Source organism: Glycine max, chromosome 16 (assembly GCF_000004515.6).
Source record: "Glycine max cultivar Williams 82 chromosome 16, Glycine_max_v4.0, whole genome shotgun sequence".
Classification (NCBI taxonomy): domain Eukaryota; kingdom Viridiplantae; phylum Streptophyta; class Magnoliopsida; order Fabales; family Fabaceae; genus Glycine; species Glycine max.
The window spans coordinates 25,479,383-25,488,406 of record NC_038252.2 but is presented as its reverse complement, the minus strand read 5'-3'; positions in this window follow the sequence as shown (position 1 = coordinate 25,488,406).

Here is a 9,024-nt window from a genome sequence, read left to right as displayed (position 1 = left end):
ATTGGCTGGCGTTGGTGGAAAATAAAAGTATTGCACTATATGTCGGCCGAAAAATAACAATTCTTGAGTCAAGATTTTCGGTGAGGTTTGTCCACAAATATCAGTTGAGTCTAGTTTACGACCGATATTGGATATTATTTTTTTGTTCAATTCCTGAATAATTTTATGATGATGTCGATTACGAAATGTTCGATTTGCTTTATCCAGTGATGCTTTTTGGGAGACCTCGACCGGTAATCGTTTTTGGCCGATGTCAAATAGGATTTTTTTTCAATCATTCAAGGATTTTTTTTTGCTACCGAGGTTGGCTATATTTTTCTTTTCCTATTCAATAGTGGAGCCCAATGTTGGTCGAAACACCACATCGGTTGAGTTCACAAGAAATACCATAGACGACCTTGATGGTAAACTTTTTGGACGACATCAAACAAGAAAACTTCCTCGATCAGATAAAAAATATATTGGTCGGTGTTGGTGAAAAAAGAATATTGCACAATGTCGGAAAAAAAAAACCATTCTTGAGCCATGATTTTCGGTGAGGTTTGTCCACAAATATTAGTCAAGTCTAACTTACGACCGATGTAGCCTATAGTTTTTTTGTTCAATCGAAGAATAATTTTTGGATGATGTCGATTAGGAAATGTTCGGTTGGCTTCATCTGGTGATGCCTTTTAGGAGACCTCGACCGGTTATTTTTCTTGGCTGATGTCAGCTAGAATTTTTTTTTCCAAGTTTCTCAAGGATTTTTTTTGATACCGAGGTCGGCTATATTTTTCTATGCCTATTCAATTAGCGCAGGCCAATGTCAACTGAAACTCAATGTCGGTTGAGTTCGCAAAAAATACCATAGCCGACCTCGGCGGTAAACTTTTTGAGCGACATCGAATAAGCAAGCTTCCTCGATCGTATAAAAAATATTATTGGTTAGTGTTGATGAAAAAACATTGTACAATGTCGGTCGAAAAAAACCATTCTTGAGCCATGATTTTTTGGCATAGAAACTTAACCAAAAGTAAAAGCGATAATTAAAGTGCACAGTGGAACTTAAAGAGTGTAGGGAAGAAGAACACAAACACAAGAGTTTTATACTGGTTCGGCAACAACCCATGCCTACATCCAGTCCCCAAGCGACCTACGGTCCTTGAGATTTCTTTTCAACCTTGTAAAATCCTTTACAAGCAAAGATCCACAAGGGATGTACCCTCCCTTGTTCTCTTTGAACAACCAAGTAGATGTACCCTCCACTTGAACTGATCCACAAGAGATGTACCCTCTCTTGTTCTCAGTTACAATAACCCAAGTAGATGTACCCTCTACTTGTACCACAAAGGATCTACCCTCCAATGTGTTAAGACAAAGTTCTCAGGCGGTTAGTCCTCTGAAACTTTGTGAAGGGGAAACAAAAGATATCTCAGGTGATTAGTCTTTTGAAATCTTTTGTTTAAGGGAAAGGGAAGAATCAAAAGAATTCTCAGACTGTTTCATTTTGAATTCTTTGAAAAGGGAGAAGGGAGACACAAAAGAATTCAGACGGTTAGTCCTTTGTCCTTTTGGAAAAGGGAGAAGAGAGACACAAAAAGAATTCAGGCGATTAGTCCTTGTCGAATTCTTTTTGGCAAAGGAAGAAGAGAATGAAAAGATATAACACACTTTTGTTTTCTGTGGAAGAACAAGGTTTAGAAACCAGAAAGCTTTAGAAAGCTTTTGGCAAAGGAAGAAGAAGAAAGATATCAAAAAGTTGTGTGTAAAAGTTTTAATAATTGTTGTTGAAATGCAAATCAATGTCTTGCTTTTATAGACTCTTCATGTCTGGTCAAGAAAACCATTGGAAGAGTTATAACCTTTAGAAAAACCTGAAAACCACTGGAACAATTACATCTCTTAATTTTTATTCAAAACTTGTCACTGGTAATCGATTACCAAAACCATGTAATCGATTACACAAAGCATTTTATGAAAGGATGTGACTCTTCATAATTGATTTTGAATTTCAATCGGTTACCAATATCTTGTAATCGATTACACCATTTTGAAATCAATTGGAATGTTGCAAATTCAGTTAAAAGCTTTTGAAATTAAACTTTGCTACTGGTAATCGATTACAGTTAATTGGTAATCGATTACCAGAGAGTAAAAACTCTGGTAACTTAGAAAATTTTGAGAAAAGCTCTTTTGAAAAACAAAATTGTGCTATGTTTGTTTTTTGAAAAATCTTTTCAATACTTCCCTTATGAAGTCTTCTTGATTTCTTTTCTTGAATCTTGAATTCATCTTCTCTTGAATCTTGAAATCAAACTTCTCTTGATTCTTAAATCTTGTTAACTCAATCTTGAAATCATTCTCTTGGGCTTTTTGTCATCATCTTTGTTATCATCAAAACTACTTGAATCAACTTCATTCATCATCATGAAGCTTGCTTCTACAATCTCCCCCTTTTTGATGATGACAACCCTGAAATCAAGAAACACATACACATTCTTTTTTCTAGTCGATCACTCACTTAATTCTCCATATTCTCTCCCTTTGTTTTTGAGTTTAAGCTTCACTTGAAATTAAGTTATTTAATTATGTGAGTTCTTGATTTAATCCCTATTTTCTCTCTCCCTTTGGCATCAACAAAAAACCAAAGTGCGTAAAACATACATGATTTTAGAAAAATCATACACATAGCATCCATTTTAAATCAAACATAAAAGATTCTAAACTAATCATGATGCAAGACATGAATAAACCAAATTAAAATATAAACCACATAGTCATATAACATAATTCATAAATGTTCAGTCATACTAAGCAAATATTAAAACAAATACTAAGTGTTCAAATGTTATAAAAATATAAATCATTTAGATAAGTCACTAGCATCTAGCAGTCCTAATTCTCTTCTAATAGTTTAGAAAGAATCTTTGTTTAGTGGTTTTGTGAAGATGTCTACAAGTTGATTCTTAGTATCTACAAATTCTAAAACACAGTCACCTTTTTCCTAAGACTAAGTACTAATTGACTATCGACACTTATCAAGATGAGTTTTTATTATCATTGAAGGTTTTATCATATCAAAATAATTTTATTTGAAATAAAATATAATAATTTTGAAAAGCATAAATTTTTTTTGAACAATCAATCAAGTAATTCAAACATATCAAACAAGAATTATACAAGGATTGAAGGATATAGATCACAAACATCATCAAACATTCAGATTTGATAAAGATAATTTAAAAACTTGGACAGTTCAAAGAACTCAATCAATCATGTAAACATTATTTTCTCTGAAACCTATATGCTCAATATCTTTATCATGCTCATGCTTGATAACACATTTTTCAGAATCAAAAAGTACTTTATATATGAAAATTCTTATATAAAAATAAAAAAATATAACATAATGGATTTTGAAAAACTTTATGAATGAACCTTAAGCAAGTAATTCACATATCATATTAAAAATTATGCAAGAATCATAGACATCATCAAATATTTGTTTTAAGAATAAACTTCATGCTTTGAGAAAGGAAAAATAACTCATTCAAACATATAAGCACATACTCACAATTTCAATCAATCAAAATAAACAAATAAAATTTTGTTAGTCATCATATAACAAGTTAATTGAAATGAAAGTTTCAATTAAGTTAACGTAAAAGAGAATGATTTTGATGTTACCTTTTTCATGATTTTAATGCCTAGATCTTCAAAATGAAACTCATACTTTTTGCTTTTTGCTTAATTTTTTTGAGAGATGTTCTCGTCGCTCTCATAGTCCTTCGTTAGAAGGTTGATCTCTTTTTCTGAACCATCGGATGAGTCATTGTCATCCCATGCAATGTAAGCCTTTTTGGTTCTTCTTTCTTCATATCATTTCTTATCACTCATCTCAGGCCATTCCTCATTTGAGGGACAATCTACTTTGATGTGGCCAAGTTGATTGCATTTGTAGCATCTAAGAATTTGAGAATCTTCTTTAGATCTTTTTTCCATTGTTGAAGTTTTGACTCCTCTCGATTCTTCTCTTCTTGACAAATTTTTTAAACTTCTTCACAAAGAGTGAGAAGTCTTCTTCATTTTCTGATTCTTCTTCTTCATTTTCTTCTTGCGTTGATGAGTAGGCTTTAAATGCTATGCTTCTTTTCTTTTTGTCGATTTCTTCATTTTGATTAAGACGTTGGAGTTCCATTTCATGTTCATGCAATTTTCCAAACAAAGTAGCAAGAGACATAGAGGAAAGATCTTTACTTTCAGAAATAGAAGTTACCTTGGGCTGCCATTCCTTACTTAAGCATCTTAAAGCTTTATTAATTAAATCTTCATTAGGGAAGATTTATCCTAAGGAGGCAAGATGGTTGACTATGTGTGTGAATATTTTCTGCATACTATGGATGTTTTCATTAGGATTCATCCTAAACAATTCATATTCATGTGTGAGGGTGTTGACTCTAGATCTTTTCACATCAGTGGTGCCTTCATGTGTAAGTTGGAGAGTATCCCACATCTCCTTGGAATTTGTGCAATTTGACACTCTAAAATACTCATCTATTCCTAAGGCTGAAGTAATAATGTTTTTGGCTTTAAGATCATACTGAATTCTTCTTCTATCTTCTTCTGTCCACTTGTCTCTAGGTTTTTGTGTTGTGGCGCTAGTACTTACATCTACTACGGTGGGTATGTAAGGTCCTATTTCTATTGCTTCCCAAATGTTTAAATCTATGGCTTCAATGAAAATCTGGTTATGGGTTTTCCAATAGTGGTAACCCTCACCATTGAAGATAGATGGCCTATGGATGGAATTTCCTTCAGGAAACAGAGAATTTGAAGAGGCCATGAATCTTGAAGTGGTTAAACTTTCTACAAGATACCTGCTCTGATACCACTTGTTGGATCAAGTGGCATCGGAATAATTAAGAAGGGGGGGATGAATTAATTATTAATGAACCTTTACTAATTAAAAATCTATCCTTCTTGATGTTACTAAATTCAATTAGGCTTTTACTACAAAGTTAAGAAAGTAAAGAACAGAAAAAGAAACTTAACCAAAAGTAAAAGCGATAGTTAAAGTGCACAACGGAAATAAAAAGTGTAGGGAAGAAGAAGACAAACACAAGAGTTTTATATTGGTTCGGAAACAACCCATGCCTGCATCCAATCCCCAAGCAACCTGCAGTCCTTGAGATTTATTTTCAACCTTGTAAAAACCTTTACAAGCAAAGATCCACAAGGGATGTACCCTCCCTTGTTCTCTTTGAACAACCAAGTGGATGTACCCTCCAATTGAACTGATCCACAAGAGATGTACCCTCTCTTGTTCTCAGTTACAACAACACAAGTAGATGTACCCTCTACTTGTACCACAAAGGATGTACCCTCCAATGTGTTAAGACAAAGTTCTCAGGCGGTTAGTCCATTGAAACTTTGTGAAGGGGAAACAAAAGATATCTCAGGCGGTTAGTACTTTGAAATCTTTTGTTTAAGGGAAAGGGAAGAATCAAAAGAATTCTCAGACTGTGTCGTTTTGAATTATTTGAAAAGGGAGAAGGGAGACACAAAAGAATTCAGGCGGTTAGTTCTTTGTTATTTTGGAAAAGGGAGAAGAGAGACACAAAAAAAATTTAGGCAGTTAGTCCTTGTCGAATTCTTTTTGGCAAAGGGAGAAGAGAATGAAAGATATAACACACTTTTGTTTTTTTATGAAAGGACAAGGTTTGGAAACCAGAAAACTCAGAAAGGTTTTTGGCAACGGAAGAAGAAGAAGAAGAAGTTCAAAAGGATATTCAAAGGTTGTGTAGAAAAGTTGTTTAAAATGCAAGTCAAGGTCTTGCTTTTATAGACTTTTCATGTCTGGTCAAGAAAACCATTGGAAGAGTTATAACCTTGAGAAAAACCTGAAAACCATTGGAAGAGTTACATCTCTTGATTTTTATTTAAAACTTGTCACTGGTAATCGATTACCAAAACCATGTAATCGATTACACAAAGCATTTTCTGAAAAGATGTGACTCTTCACAATTGAATTTGAATTTCAACGTTCAGATACACTGGTAATCGATTACCAATATATTGTAATCGGTTACACCATTTAAAAACAATTGGAACGTTGCAAATTCAGTTCAAAGCTTTTGAAATCAAACTTTGCTATTGGTAATCGATTACAGGAAACTGGTAATCGATTATCAAAGAGTAAAAACTCTGGTAACTTAGAAAATTTTGAGAAAAAAACTCTTTTGAAAAACAAAACTGTGCTATGTTTGTTTTTTGAAAAATATTTTCAATACTTCCCTTGTGAAGTATTCTTGATTTCTTCTCTTGAATCTTGAATTCATCTTCTCTTGAATCTTGAAATCAAACTTCTCTTGATTCTTGAATCTTCTTGGTTTCTTCTCATGAAACTTGAAATTAATCTTGATCTTGAACTTGTTGACTCAATCTTGAAATCATTCTCTTTGGCTTTTTGTCATAATTTTTGTTATCATCAAAACTACTTGAATCAACTTGATTCATCATCATGAAGCTTGCTTCTACAGGAAGGGCAAGAAGTAGTCTCCTTTTGACTACTAGAAATGTCTTGACCCCTCATGGTCATGGTTTTCTTTGTGGGGCATTGAGAGGCAATGTGACCTCTCCCAAGACATTTGAAGCATTTAATGTTGCTAGTCCTTTCTTGGGAACTAGTCTTAGGGGTGTATTTCTCTATGGTCTTATCCTTATCTTCCTTGGGTTTTGAAGGTGCAGCCCCCAAAATTCCATGGGCTTGGTCCTTCCTTGGATTAGAGTGAGAGTCATAAGATTTTGAAGAAGGCTTTCTTTGAAGTTGTTGCTCCACTCTTATATAAAGTTGGACTAGCTCATCTAGGTCCTTATATGGAAGGAGTTCAACCTTGTCCCTTACTTCCATATTAAGCCCACTAAGGAACCTAGCTATGCTTGTTCTTTCCTCCTTCCTAAGTCCAGCTCTTAAAAAGAGTAGTTCCATTTGTTGTCTATATTCTTCAACACTCATACTCCCTTGTCTAAGCCTTTGGAGCTTGTCCATAAGCTCCCTTCCATAGTAGGAGGGAATATGCCTCTTCCTAAAGGCACTCTTAAGATCATTCCAATACTCTACTGGATGATCCCTATGAATCCTTCGTTCCCTAACAAGAGAAGTCCACCAATAGAAGGCATACCCTTAAAAGCTAAGGTTAGCCAATGGAAATTTTCTCTCTTCGTTAATATGATGGCAAGCAAAGAGTTGTTCAACCTTCATTTCCCAATCTAAGTAGGCCTCAACATTATCTTTTCCATGGAAATATGGGAGGCTAATGTTAACCTCTTGAGGCCTTCTATCCTTTTCTCTTCTTTGGGAGTGATGTTTAGTATGTGAACTATGGCGCCCTCTATAATAGTCACTAAGTTCTTCACTTAAACTCTTGCAAGAGTCATGACTACTATAGGAGGCATGTTTTTCTCTTTTCATTTCTTTTATTATTTTTTTTCTTTCTTCCTCTCTTATTTTCTCTCTTTCATCTTAACTTATTTCTTCCACTCTTTTTTTACCTTTTTCTTTTCTCTCTTGTTTTTCTTTCCACAAATTAAGGGATCTCAACTCATCTAATATCTTATACAAGGGGTCCTTAGGAGTATAACCCTCACCATTAACACTAGATGAAGAATGAAGACTCATGTTGATTCCTAAGTTATGGTTCTTTCTTGTTGGGGGTTTGAAAATAAAAGGTAAAAGAAACTATGATTGAAACTAGCCAAAATAAACACTAAAAGAGGTGTGAAAGATAAGGTAAAAAGTAATTGGTAAAAGGCAAGCTATCTAGGCGGTTTGACAATAGAGGGTAAAGGAAATAAGCTATGAAAGCAAGCAAGAAATTAAAGTGCAAGAAATGCAAATTAGACGGATCCTAAGAGTATTTGGATGACCTCATTTAAGGTTCCCAACAAAACACTCACTATCCTAAGGGAAAATTGCCTAAAATTATTACACACAAATGGAAGTAGGGTGACCTATTGGAGGCTCCCAACTTACTTCCAATTAAAGGTCTTTTTGTTACAAAATTTGAAAGCAATGAAAGTAAGTAAATTGTCAATTACAAAATTACATAAAGGTCCTCAATTTTGGTGGTTGTTCTCTCTTTGGTGATTCACTCAATTTGGATTGCTTCTTAGTCCAATAGCTTTTAAGGTGGTTTTCCCCTAGTTTCTTGACTCAAATTCTTCAAGGGATGGCACCAATCCTCCTTTCCACTTTCCTATATGGCAACTCACAAACAAGGAGACAAAGAGACAAGCAATAACCAAAGACCAAAAAAATAAAATGAAAAGCAATGAAAAGCACATAAAAGCAAGCTCGGACTCAAAGAAAAACTTAGAATGGCTCTAGAGTAGAGTGAAAAAAAGTATAAAAAAAAAAGACTCAAGAAACCTCTAGTTTTGGAACTTGTATTCACGGTAATTTTCAATTGAAATTTCAGAACTAGGATTGGTATAAAATAGGCACCAATTATAAAACAAATTTTGAGTCAAAACAACAAGCACACTTCCCTTTCACTTTTTTTTTCCTAGACACTGATTTTTCTGCCAACTTGTGTGATTTTTCTTATTTTTTACTTTAATCCAAATCGCTTGGTTCTTTTTCATAATTTTGGTCCAGATGTCTAGAAAATTCAGTAAAAAATTCAGCTCAAAAAATGTAGTGACCAATTCCCAGTAATTTATACAAGTTCATATGTTCAAGGTGCTAGCACTAGCGATTTCAACCTAGAAATCAAGAGTAGTGTTTATGTTGCTTAAGGTTTGGATAGTTACAATTTGTGTTTGCTTATGCTCAATTATCTTGAATAACCCAATTCAAGAGAGCTTAAGACTTATTTTGATTCACAGATCCAGCCACAACTCAGCACCACAACTCAACTTCATCATAGACATCATGTAGGAAACTTAGAAAAAAAAAAAAAAAAAAAAGAGTTCAACAACAAGACTACTTCTAGGAATTGATTTAGAACATGCTATGAACTAAATAACATGCATGAATTAGACTCA